This window comes from Cornus florida, unplaced genomic scaffold (assembly GCF_030987335.1).
Source record: "Cornus florida cultivar Cherokee Brave unplaced genomic scaffold, ASM3098733v1 CherokeeBrave_3.0.0_Hap2_Chr08, whole genome shotgun sequence".
In the NCBI taxonomy this organism is placed as follows: Eukaryota; Viridiplantae; Streptophyta; class Magnoliopsida; order Cornales; family Cornaceae; genus Cornus; species Cornus florida.
Window position 1 is genome coordinate 23,451,427 of NW_026775578.1, and position 14,324 is coordinate 23,465,750.

Consider the following 14,324-nt stretch of genomic DNA (forward strand, 5'->3'; position numbering starts at 1 on the left):
CTTAATCGCCATTCTTGCTTAATCGCCATCTTAGCCCGTCAATTACGCCAACCCCCTTTCTAGCCCATCAATTACTCCAAGCCCCTGTCGAGAAAGTATAGGATACTTCATGGTACTCCGATCAATGGAGAGTCATAATTTTTCTAACAAATTTTTTATTTTTCTATTATAAAAAAAAATAGGAGTTTTCATGATTGTTCGTCTGTGGATTACCACGTGCAAGTACCCGAGAAATCTTTCCTACATTACCAAGTCTTGGTTGACTTCATGGGCCGCACTTGGTATAAAATGTGTATGCATTGCCTGATTGAACCATGCACCAAAAAAGCAGTCTTATCTAAACTGCCAACTGGTATTAAAAAAAAAAAAAAAAAAATCACAAGAACTCAAGTAAAATGGGGCTTCTGAACTTTGGCATGACTAGATCAAGTTCAGTTTTCAAATATAAGCACTCTTTTACTTTGGGTATCCTCAAGAATTTAAAAATATTGTAAAGGACTTTTAGGTTGTTACCGTTAAAATAACATGTGTCTAACACATGACTGATTAAATTTAATAAATATCAAAATTATTTTTTTTTTATTCCCAAAATGCCATTCTCGTTTGTATATAAATCTCAAAAATAAAGGATATAATAGTAATTTTACATTAATTGATTTTTTTTTTTTATATTTGTAAGAAGGGTATTTTAGTATTTTTATCACTTCATTTATGGTCAATTAACATGAGGTCCTTATTTACTTCTACATTAAGCATTAAGGAATTTTTAGAATCTACAGGGTTATATGAGTTAAATGCTCGCAAGGCTTTAAAAATTAACAGAAATTTTTGTTCCAAATATTGCCATGTAAGTCGAGTCCTAAGGAAGACTTTTAGCAGCACTCCTGTAAAACCATCTCATAACCAGACATACAACAACTTGAGCAGGCTTTGGAATTGTGATTGGGTGTCTGGCTACATTGTATACTTTTGAAAAAATATACCATCAGAGTTGACTTCATTGACCACACTTCATATATATAAATGTGTGGTTTGCTTAAAATGATATCAGAAATCACAACTTCTTAACTAAAATGGAGCTTCTGAACTTGGGCTTAATCATGTCAAGGTCAGTTCTCAATTTTTCCATCATTTGCCCGAAAGAAACAAAATCATTAAAAAAGTTAAGACAACAAAGTTCTTCCACTGCTGCCTTGGTCATTGCATTAGTGGGTTAGGTTAGAACCGACTAATAAGTGCTAGAATATTAAATATGGAAAATGTAGATTTTTATTTTTTTTAAACCCCTTTCTGTTTTTTCAATTACTCGTTTAGCCCTTTTCTGTATTTCAATTGCTCTCATTTGTTGCAGGGAACTTCAGTTTTTCCTCTTCAAAATTTCCATGGTTCCATTAGTCAATTTGTCGCAAGTGATTCTACATTTGCTGATTTTGTAAATGGTTAAGCTGAATCTAGACATCCTTTTGTCATCACCATAGACTTCAAGAGAGTGCTTTCTTGACCGAAGGAGCCATTAAGTGTTTTATTTTTGAAAATTGATAGTGGTTGTAGTTGTGTCAATGCTAGTGAAGAAAATGAATTATTGTAATCTGTCATTGGGTATCTGGCTACATTGTATTTTGAAAAATTCTACCATCAGAGTTGACTTCATTGACCACAATTCATATTGAGAACTGACCTTGACATTATTAAGCCCAAGTTCAGAAGCTCCATATATAAATGTGTGGTTTGCGTAAAATGATATCAGAAATCACAACTTCTTAACTAAAATGGAGCTTCTGATCTTCGGGTTAATCATGTCAAGGTCAGTTCTCAATGTTTCCATCTATGTTATAATTTTATGTTGCATAATCTTGCTGCATTCAGGCTTTCCTGTCACCATGGCTATTTCTAGACTCGGAGGGAATGAAACAGACACACTTGCATTACTCGCATTCAAGGCCAAAATAACGAAGGATCCCCTCCAGGCGCTCAGCTCATGGAACAAGTCAGTTCACTTCTGTAAGTGGCATGGTGTTACATGCGGTCGCCGACATCAGAGAGTAACCATGTTGGACTTGAAGTCCCATAACCTAGTGGGATCTATTTCTCCATACATAGGAAATTTGAGCTTTCTTAGGAAACTATATCTCCAGATCAATAGCTTCAATCATGTCATCCCTCCAGAAGTTGGTCGATTGAAAAGACTACAGCACTTGGGGCTGAACAATAATTCTATTGAAGGTGAAATTCCAGCCAATATTTCTGGTTGCTCTGCCCTTATTTTGTTTTCTGTATTTCGCAACAGTCTGGTAGGTAAAATTCCTGCGGAGCTTGGCTCCATGTCTAAACTTGAAGTAATTTATGCTCATATTAACAATCTAGTGGGAGGTATCCCTCCTACTTTAGGGAATTTATCATCCCTTCGGGAATTTTATGTAACCATAAATAATTTAGTAGGGAGCATTCCGGATGCTCTATGCAGATTGTCAAACCTTACTGATTTGGGAATGGGTGGGAATCGGTTCTCTGGTGAGATCCCTCCTTCACTTTTTAATCACTCTTCTCTCTTGACTATTGATGTCACAAACAACCAAATTCAAGGGAGCCTTCCGTCGAGCTTTGGCATCACACTCCCAAACCTTCAATTCCTTGGTTTCGCCATGAACCAATTCTTCGGTTCCATTCCAGTTTCAATTTCAAATGCAACAAATCTAGAATTCCTTGTGGCTGGTGAAAACAAGCTCACAGGAAAAGTTCCTACTCTCAAAAAGCTGCGCAAACTTCAGCTGTTTATAGTTTACTCCAATAAGCTTGGAAGTGGGGAAGCCGATGACTGGAGCTTTCTATCCTCTTTAACCAATGCCACCAGCTTGGAGGTATTGATTCTGGGCGGCAACAATTTTGGAGGGAAGTTGCCCGAGTCCATTGGCAATCTCTCAACTAAGCTTATTAGATTGTCTTTTGATACCAATCATATAATTGGCGACATTCCAACAGGTATATTGAATTTTGTTAACCTGGAGGTCTTACATATGGAAGCCAGTCAATTTACAGGCAACATTCCCCATGACATTGGTAAACTTCAAAAGCTACAACAACTAGCTTTTGGAAAAAACAAGTTGTCCGGAAATATCCCACTCTCTTTCGAGAATTTAACTTTTTTAACCAATGTTTGGTCAAATGAAAACAATCTCAGTGGCAACATCCCTGCTGGTCTTGGGAAATGCCAACAATTGATAGAATTGCATCTTGGTCAAAACAACCTCAGTGGTACAATACCTCCACAAATTTTTGGTCTCTCATTATTATCAATAGGTCTAGACCTTTCCGGAAACCACTTGGTTGGCTCTGTTCCCGCGGAAGTTGGAAATTTGAAAAATCTCGGTTACTTGGATGTTTCCCGAAATGAGTTATCCGGCGAGGTTCCTATCTCTCTTGGTAGTTGTGTAGCATTGGAAATCTTATTTTTGCATGGAAACAATTTCAACGGGACCATTCCTTCGTCTTTGAGATTTTTGCGAGGTATTTACAGTTTAGATCTATCTCATAACAATTTCTCTGGGGAAATTCCGGAATATTTGGAGGGGTTTGTGGTTTTGCAGTATTTGGATCTATCTTTCAATGATTTGGAGGGCATGGTACCAAGAAAAGGCATCTTTAAAAATGCAAGTGCAATTTCAGTGACAGGAAATAGAAAGCTCTGCGGTGGTATACCTGAACTAAACCTACCTATATGCCACTCCAAAGGGTCTAGAAAAAAGAGATCAAATGTTTCCTTAAAATTAGTAATCACTATATCTTGCGGGCTTGTTGGACTATTTTCGTTGTTTTTTGTTCTATATTTTTTCTGCTTTAGAAGGACAAAAAAGACGCCTTCTTCAGGTTCATCAACAAATTCACTCTTACGAGTGTCCTATCAAAGTCTCCTTAAAGCTACTGATGGGTTCTCAGCTGCCAATTTGATTGGTATGGGTAGTTTTGGGTCCGTTTATAAGGGAATCCTTGATCACGATGAATCAATTATTGCCGTTAAGGTACTTAACCTTGCGCACCATGGGGCTTCCAAGAGTTTCTTAGCCGAGTGTGAGGCACTGAGAAACATTAGGCATCGGAATCTTCTGAAGGTGATAACCACATGTTCGAGTATTGATCATCAAGGTAATGACTTCAAGGCCTTAGTTTATGAGTTCATGGGAAAAGGTAGTCTAGAGGAGTGGTTGCACCCAAATCCAAGTGAAGATTTCGCACATGAGGATTTATGAGCTCAAGAATTTAAACTTTCTTCAGAGATTGAATATTGCTATTGATATGGCTTGTGCTGTGGATTATCTTCACCATCAAGGCCAAACACCAATAGTACATTGTGATCTCAAGCCAAGCAATGTTCTTTTAGATGATGAAATGACTGCACATGTTGGTGACTTTGGGTTGGCGAAATTCCTTGCTGCAACCACCTATGATGCTGCTAATCATACAAGCTCGATTGGAGTAAGGGGATCTGTCGGTTATACTGCTCCAGGTACGCATACTTTTCGACAATTCTTAATTGTTTTACTTATTCTTTCTATTTCCATGTTGTTTATTTATTTTGGAGCATTTCATATGTAATGGATTTAATTGCAAATTAAATACATGAAGCAGAGAAAACATAGCTCTATCAAGAACAACAATAAAACCCTCAGCTGTAGTTTCAAATGCCAATACAAATGGAGCAAACTGATAATGGTTCTTGTTGGGGGATAAAACCCTAAAATAATTCTTCTCAAAATGTCCTTTTGTGGATTTCGTTAAGAATTAATGGATTTGCATTTGGCCTATGATGGCTGCTAAACTGAAATTTGTTTTGTGTTTGATTAGTTGTTTGTTAGTACGTGTAAGAATCATAATTCCATGTTTTCATTTGAATGAGATAAATCCTTTCTATGGAATTCAAAAGCAATATCTCCTTGACAATTAATTTGCCCAATTTTTCCATACTAAGAGAATGTATACTAAAGAGTTCTTTCTTCTATATTGTTTTGTATTAAAATCCTTTATAATTATAGTCATGTGCATTACAGAATATGGTTTGGGAAGTGAGGTGTCAACAAGGGGTGATGTATATAGCTTCGGCATCCTCCTCCTGGAAATGTTCACCGGGAAGAGACCCACCGATGACATGTTTAGAGACGGTTTAAACCTTCATGACTTTGTCAAGGCCGCTTTGCCTGAGAAAGTCGAAGAGATTGCAGATCCCGTACTCCTCCAGGAAAATGCAAATGATGAGCTTGCAAGCCCAGCCGGTACCAATAATCAAAGAAGCACAAGAAGCCAAAAATTTCGAGGTTGCTTGGTTTCAATATTTGAAATCGGGGTAGCTTGTTCTACAGAATTGGCCAGTGAAAGAATGAACATTACTGATGTAGCAGTTGACTTACATTCAGTCAGGGATATTTTTCGTGGGACAGGAATACATAGAGCACGAAAAACTATGACTGCACCCCAAGCAACAGGTATTAATATCATTGTCTTATAATTGATTTAAAAAAAATTAATGGATTCAGTTCTCTATCCAGAACTTCATACCAGGTAAGCCTCTTCTAGATAAATAATAAGTCATGTGGTTCATAAGCTTCCTCGTATATGTGTGTGTGTGTGTGTGTTTTGCTGACATGAAACAAAAAATGATCGGTAGCTGAAGACCATATGCATGTCACATAGAGATTGATTTAGATTTTATGTTCTGCATAGAATTTGGTTTGAATCTGTTGGTCATATTTGCATCTTCATTTAAATAATTGTTTAAAATCCAGTGATATTTGGATCTCAATATATGACCTCAATGCTATCAATTGCTAAATTAATGTACTTCATGCTTATTAAGCTACATTGGCCTCTTGATCTGAGTTTATTCAGACATGAGCAGTGAATTTATAATGTTATTTTTTAATCAAATTCATATTAATCAAACTAAAACCTGACCCGCTGTGTATATTTCTGTTGTCCATATGGATGCATGTACGTAGTACATATATGTATGCTCACTGAGCAGTTGTTCCAACTGACACTTAATAGTGCAGGGAGCTAATTATCCTCTACTTATCATACACGTAGGAGATCGATGATGATTCTTCCTGGGGAGGGCGTTCGATTCGCAAGTTAAATAATTCTTCTGACCACATAAGAAGATCATTTCCATTTTCTTTGTTTCATGTATATGTTTTAAGCCCCAATGTGCAACCTTCCTTGTTTCATTTCCATTCTACTACTACGAGAATTGATACACCATTACAAGTTTGTTAGTGTATCTGAATTAATAAAAATAATAGCCAACACATGTTCAATGTATAGATAACTTCTGGAATGCAGAGACTAGGAAAGTTCAATGTCTCATCTTTTTGTTGGTGTCCCAAGTTGGAGTTGATGTTGCTGACTCATACTTAGATACCATCTTCATGATAGACTGACTGCATTGAAGAGTTAAATTGGCTGTACCAAAATTACACCTCCATTTGTTTGTGCGTAAAATATTTTTAAAAAAATATTTTTTATGTTTACCGGTGTTTGGTAGTCCCAAAATAAAAAATCTTTTACAAAGTGAAATAATTTTTCTAAACTTAACCAAAACAACTTACCAATTAATCCTCCGAAAATTGTTTCTGTTGAACATGTGGCTCAATTTGAGACTTGCATCACCCATGACATCATCTTCTTGGCCTCCAAGTATATTTGTTCATCAAGCTTTATTCTTGGCCTCCAAGAATGTGTGCCTAGCAAGTCTTTTGAGTGGTCACCAAGTAGCCTCATTTTGGTGTCCCATTTTGGCTATAAATAGCATTGCCCACCATGGTGTTGAAGCATCCCAAATCAATTGAGTGAGTTTGAAATATCAGTTAGTGGGTGACAGAGTGTGGGTGTAATTGGGTTTTGGGTGTGAGCCACTTTGCCATGTATCGCTTTATTTCATAGTGAAATATTGTTCTGTCTTCTCCCCGTAGATGTAGGCATAGCCGAACCACGTAAATTCTTGTCTCGTTTGTGTGTGTGCCTTTTTATTTTCTTGTCATTTATTTTTCTCTTGTTCTTATAAACTCCTATTTGATCATTTTTTCATAACAAACTGGTATCAGAGCTTGGGTTCGTGTATTGTATATAGATACTGTTTACACATATGGTACTGTTCATAGATACTATTCGGGTACTGTTCACAAATACGGTATTATTCACCAAGTAATTTTTTAGGGAGTTTTTTGAGATGTCAACCAGATACGAGATTGAGAAATTTGATGGCAAGGTTAGCTTCAGTCTTTGGCGCATTAAGATGCAGGCCCTGCTGACTCAGCAAGGTCTAAAGAAAGAGTTGTTCGGGAAGGACAAGTTGCCAACAACTATGTTGTAACGACCCTAAACTGAATACCGAAAATAATAAAAAAAATTTAAAAATTTCGGCATGACCTCCACTAAAAATGGTCCTACAACAACTTGTTCAAATGAAAAAAAACAATGGCCTTTCAAAACCTATCCAACCTGCCCCAACACACAATACAAAAGAAATATAATGTATTTTCCAATACCACAACATCAAGAACCGTCCCCAATTAGCCCACCATCGTCATCCCCTTCAACTTACGCATTTACATGGTCTCAGTTTACAACAAAAATAAATCAAGTATCTTAGTTATGTTTTAGGGCCATGATTTGCAAAAATAAATACTCTTTTACATAGTTTGAGACAATACAAAAAAAATGGGCTAAGGTACAAAAGACAAAAAAAATACAACTCTTAATCTTCTTCAAGCTTGCGGGGGATTGTCATCTGCCACTTCTTTTCCGAGTCCTGAAAAATGTTAAATAATAGGGGTGAGCAAAATTGCTCAGGTAGTGCCTAAGGCACACCTCTTGAAACCCAGTGAATCCACACAATGAATAGGAATAAGGAAATTGGGATCATACCATACCGGGAGTAAAAGTATAACTACGATACCATATCATTAATCCAATACCACAAATAAATATGCCATGCACTGAGATGCCGTGCCATGCAATGTCACTCCCCATTTTTCCAAAACCATTTCCATTATCATTTTAAACCGTTAGTGAACCCGTCCCATGGCAACTTCATGGCGGCACGAGAGGAGGATTGGCCACTGTCCCTGACCCATGGCAACTCCATGGCGTCATTTGGGGCCCAGGTAACTCAACCACACTAGGGCGGTCCCCTAGTCCCCTCTAGGCCTCACTAACGCCGCGGTCCCTAGGCAACTCCTAGGCGGCCGGGTTTTTCACAAAAATCATTTTCAAATTTTTTTCCCAAAATTCATTTCCTTTCTTTCAAATCAAATTTTCCCATTCTTTCCCAATGAATGCATATATGTCTTGTGTATTTCAATGACATACCAATAAAGAAATTTTTATTTCTTACAAGTCAAATATTTACAATATACATGCCTCATAGGAATATTCTAGGAATTTACATCATGCTTCAAAATCATAAAATTCAGCATATTGGCATGAAATTTAACATCAATTTAAAATGGTCATTTATCACATAACAACTAACATGTATATATACACATCTCATATACAACATATAACAATTATGAAAATAACACAAATTAGAATACAAATTAAACACAAATTATGAAAAATAATTCACCAAAATCTAAGAGATTGTGGATTAAACATCCCTACCTCAATTTAAGCCAAAACCCCCAATTTCTACCTCAAACCCTCAAAATGGGTCAAGATTTTCGGACTCCCTAGGTTGCTCAAATCTGAAATTGCTGGTACACACGTGTAGAGCTCGCTGTGCTCTCCATTTTGCCGTAAATGACACTTCAAAACACTAAGAATTGAGAGAGGAATTAAAGATTGAAATGGTAGAAAATAAGAAAAGAAGAGAGAGAGAGAGAGAGCTCTGTCCGAGTCTGAAGAGAGAAATGGCCACAAAAAAAATAATGTATGCTGATATAAAATATGTGTATTGCTTTGTGGGGCCCACTCAAAAACAGATTTCACTTTTATACTTTTACAAAATTAATAAACATTTCATTCTCCCCAACTTAAAAAAATTTCGTCCCATACTTAAGGAAGAAAACAACGCTGGATACTTGGAGCGAACCTTCTATTCGAGCTCCCAAGTAGCCTCCTCAACTCCGTGGTGTCTCCAAAGAACTTTCACCATTGGTATTGTCTTGTTCCTAAACACCTGCTGCTGTGTGTCAAGGATCTCAACTGGTCCCTCTTCATAGGAAACATCCTCATTAATGTCCACATCAACCCAACTCAAAATGTGAGATGGATCCGGCTCATACTTCCGTAGCATCGATACATGGAAGACATTGTGGACTCTATCCATCTGTGGTGGCAAAGCAAGTCTGTAAGCAATCTCTCCTACACGGTCCAAAATCTCAAAAGGTCTTATGAATCGTGGCGACAACTTGCCACTTTTCCCAAATCTTATCAATCCTTTTCGTGGAGAAACCCGAAGAAAAACGTGGTCTCCCACCTCAAAGGATAACGGCCGTCTCCGCTTATCCGCATAACTCTTCTGTCGGCTCTGAGCTGTAAGTAACCTCTGTCTGATCAGCTTAATCTTCTCAGTAGTCTCTAGTACTATGTCGGGTCCTAAGGCGGCGGTCTCACCCACCTCAATCCAACAAACATGAGACCTACAAGGTTTACCATACAACACCTCAAATGGAGCCATCTGGATACTCGCTTGATGATTGTTGTTGTAGGCAAACTTAATAAGTGGTAGATGATCTTCCCAACTACCAGCCAAGTCAAGCACACATGACCGAAACATATCCTCCAAGATCTGGATAGTATTATCGCTCCGACTGGCCGTTTTTCTGTGGATGGAATGCCGTACTAAGATGCAACGCTGAACCAAACGCTGCTTGAAGTCCTTCTCAGAACTTCGAAGTGAACTTGGCATCCCTATCTGAAACAATAGTTACTGGAACTCCATGCAACCTTACAATCTCCTTCACATAAAGTACACTAAGCTTTTCTACATCATCTGTTGCTTTAATAGGCAAAAAGTGAGCCGTCTTGGTCAATCTGTCAATGATGACCATTATTGCCCCTCCGTGACCTTGGAAGACTTGTCACAAAATCCATAGCAATATGTTCCCATTTCTACTGCGCTACAGGCAATGGTTGCAACAAACCAGCTGGTCTCTGATGCTCGGCCTTCACCTGTTGACAGGTAAGGCACTTAGGCACAAACTGTGCAACATCTTTCTTCATCCCGTTCCACCAATACTGACATCTCAAATTGTGATACATCTTGGTACCACCTGGATGAACTGCAAAGCGGGAAGTGTGAAACTCCCGTAAAACGTCCTTATGACAAACCGTGGGAACCACCAATAAACCCCTGAACCGTAGACCCCCATCTGCATGCAAGGCCCAATCTTTCACTGTTTCACCATTGGAGATCAAAGCGTGAATGGCATCTAAATCCGGGTCCTGTTTCTGTGACTCAATCACTCCTACAACAAAAGTAGGCTGAGCCACAAGACTAAACAAGAATGCTTGGCTCACTGTCAACATCGTCATCAAAATAATACAATCCCATCTCTGCCAAACCCTTAAGCATCTTCCACTTCCGAATAGCCAAACAGGCCAGAGTCCCACGAGATTTCTGGCTTAAGGCATCTGCTACCACATTTGCCTTGCCCGGATGATATTGCAAGTCAAAATTGTAGTCCTCTAAGAACTCAACCCATTTTCTCTGTCTATTGTTCAAATCCTTTTGGGAGAAAAGGTACTTAAGACTTTTATGATCCGAGTACACCTCGAATCTCTCACCATACAAGTAATGTCTCCAACACTTCAAAGCAAATACAACTGCCGCTAACTCCAAATCATGAGTAGGGTAGTTAAACTCGTGAGTCTTCAACTGTCAAGACCCATAAGCCACTACTCTACCATCCTGCATCAACACACATCCCAAACCATCACGTGAAACGTCACAATAAATCACATAACCCAAGCCACGCTCAGGTATCACCAACACTGAAGCTGTAGTCAACCTTGTCTTCAACTCCTGAAAAGATGACTCACAGGCTTCATTCCACACAAACTTAATCCCTTTCCGAGTCAAATGGGTCTAGGCGCTGCCAAACGGGAGAAATCCTTCACAAATCTCTGATAGTAACCCGCTAGGCCAAGGAAACTCTGAATCTCAAAAACATTCTTGGGTTGCTCCCAAGTCAAAACTGCTTCTATCTTTGATGGATCAACCGATACTCCACCTTCCGAAACAACATGCCCCAAAAACTTCACCTCTTGTAGCCAAAACTCACATTTCTCATATTTGGCATACAATCGGTGCTCCCGCAAAATCTGTAAAACAATACTTAAATAGATCTCGTGCTCCTCCCAAGATTGTGAATACACAAGAATGTCATCCACGAAAACTACCACAAACTGGTCCAAGTAATCGTGAAAGACGCAGTTCATCAAGTCCATGAATGCCGCTGGCGTATTAGTCAAGCCAAACGGCATAACAAGGAACTCATAGTGTCTATACCGTGTACGGAACGCTGTCTTTGGGATATCCTTATCCCTGACCCGTAACTGATAGTAGCCTGACCTTAAGTCAATCTTCGAAAAATAACTGGCTCCTCTCAACTGATCAAACAAATCATCTATCCTTGGCAAATGATACTTATTCTTGATGGTAGCACGATTCAACTTCCTGTAATCAATGCACAACCTCAGAGAACCATCTTTCTTCTTAGCAAACAAGACCGGTGCGCCCCACGGGGATACACTCGGTCGGATGAAACCTTTCATCCTCAAATCATCAAGCTGCCTCTTTAATTCTTCCAATTCAACTGGTGCCATACGATACGGTACCATAGAAATCGGCGCGGTACCTGGCATCAAATCAATACAGAACTCCACTTCTCGGTGTGGAGGCAACTCTGTCAATCCTCCCAAAACATATCCAGAAAATCACGAACAATTGCAGGATAATCCTCTTTCACAACATCATCTTCTTCGGCTATAAGGCTAGCCAAGAAGTAATCACCACGACTTCATCCACGAACTCCATAAAACGATGAAATGTGGGAATCACTCCGATCTCCCACGAAAAAGAAACAGTCTCCCTCGGGAGTGCAAACTGTGACTCTACCTCTAAAACAGTCAATTGTGGCACGAAAGGAAGCTAACCAATCCATCCCAAGAATGACATCAAAGCTAGTCATCTCCGGGAGGATAAGGTCAAACACGAAAGTCCGTCCGGCTATGACAATGGAACAATCACGCACAACTTGGCTCAATAACACTGAAACCCCAACTAGCGTATCAACACACAACGCCCGATCCATGAAACTGACCTCTAACCCTGATGCAAGTGCAAATGATGATGAAATGAAAGAATGAGATACACCAGAGTCAAACAAAACACGGGCCCAAGAACCAAACACTGGAAATATACCTTGGAGAACTGACGATCTAGGAGATGCATCAGTCGGTGCAAGTGCAAAGACACATCCCTGTGATGCCTGTGCCTGAGAACTGCCAACCTGAACACATGACTGTTGTACTGACATAGTAGAAGTATCCCTCCTAACTGGCCGTGAACCCTGAGAGGACATGTCAGGCTGTGATAGTGGTGGACTGAAACCTGACTGAACCGTAGCCGACTGTGACGGCCTCTGCTGTGACCCTATGCCACTACTGGTGCCTGCTCCCTGATTAGGACAATTCTTAACCTTATGGCCCTGTTGGCCACAACCAAAACAAGCCTCAGAATTAACCGATGTCTGTGGACACTCTGACTTGTAGTGACCCGGTTAATTACAACGATAACAAATGACATCACTTCTGGCAGACCCTGCTTGCATAGGAGTGATAGGAGCAGATCGTGCTGACTGCTGCCCTTGAAACTGAGATGAACCACCCCTGTTCCTCTTCCTTGAAGGTCCCTCTGAAAATGACCCTGCATTCCTCTTTTGTTTCCACTGCTCCTTTCTTGCATCCTTATCTTTAATATCAGCCTCAAGCATCAAAGCCCTCTCTACTGCCTCAGAATAAACTTTGATAAACTGTTTCGTTATCAATGGCCTTATTCTATCATTAAGACCGGAAACAAATTTCTGAGTCTTGTCAACTTCATCTCTTACGATTTTCGGAGTAAAGCGAGAAAGTGAAGTGAACTTGTTCTCATACTCCGCTACTGACATATTGCATTGAATAAGGCCAAGAAACTGGTCTTTTAACTCCCATTTTTTAGAAAGCAAAAAATACTTCTCGTAAAATAGTTCCTTGAACTTTTCGCAACTCATCTCTTCCACCTTATGCCGATTCGTAACCGTCTTCCACCAAAGTTTGGCATCCTTAGCAAACTTGTAAGTTGCTAGGATGATCTTCAGGTGATCTTCTGTCACATCCATTGAGGTCAACTGTGTCTCAACTTGATCCATGTAGTCGTCTGCTACCATTGGATCCACACCGCTCTCAAACATAACCGGCATCAGCTGAGAAAACCCCTTAATGATCTTGAGACGTTTCTGAGTTGGCGTCTCCTTAACTTGAACTATAGGTTGTGGTGCCGACTGCCACTGAGCAGCAATCGTTGCCTTCACGGCATTTTGCAACAAACGATTCAACTCCAGTGCCACAGAACCTTCACCCACTTTTACGGGTGCTTCAACATTATCCCTCCTTGTGGGGACAATTCTCGGGGGAATCAAGTCCCTAAGAAGTGTATCCTTATCATTTAGCTCCTCCGGATTGGAGCTGGAGCTCTCGCCAACACCACCCCTAGTCGATCTAGGGCCAACTTCCCTGGTTTCCTCACGCCGTGACATCGTGCTAAAAAAACAAATAAAATGATTCAATAACGATAACACTAAGGTCTTTCCCGTGAACAACTCAACATAAAAGAATACTATACTAACACTTAGCATGCAAGACTAGGCAATGAACACATTAATATAAGCATATAAGCACGTAAGCATGTAAACAAGTAAACAGTTAGGCATGTTTTTGCACATAGCAAAACACTTTACCAATTAATCACATAAACTATACGAATGACTTCCCATACAACCCCTATGTAGCCGTCTACCTGTCATCCTAATGGTTTTCGAACCAAGGCTCTGATACCAAATTTGTAACGACCCTAAATTGAATACCGAAAATAATAAAAAATTTTAAAAAAATTTCGGCATGACCTCCGCTAAAAATGGTCCTACAACAACCTATTCAAATGAAAAAAAACAACGACCTTTCAAGACCTATCCAACCTGCCCCAACACACAATACAAAAGAAATATAATGCATTCCCCAATACCACAACATCAACAACCATCCCAAGTTAGCCCATCATCGTCATGCCC

The 14,324-nt window shown here is 39.5% G+C and overlaps 1 pseudogene; it reads left to right on the forward strand.

The window, feature by feature from the left end:
* The first annotated feature begins 1,759 nt into the window (after positions 1 to 1,759).
* On the forward strand, positions 1,760 to 6,446 carry LOC132270824 (probable LRR receptor-like serine/threonine-protein kinase At3g47570; annotated as a pseudogene).
* The last annotated feature ends 7,878 nt before the right edge of the window (positions 6,447 to 14,324 follow it).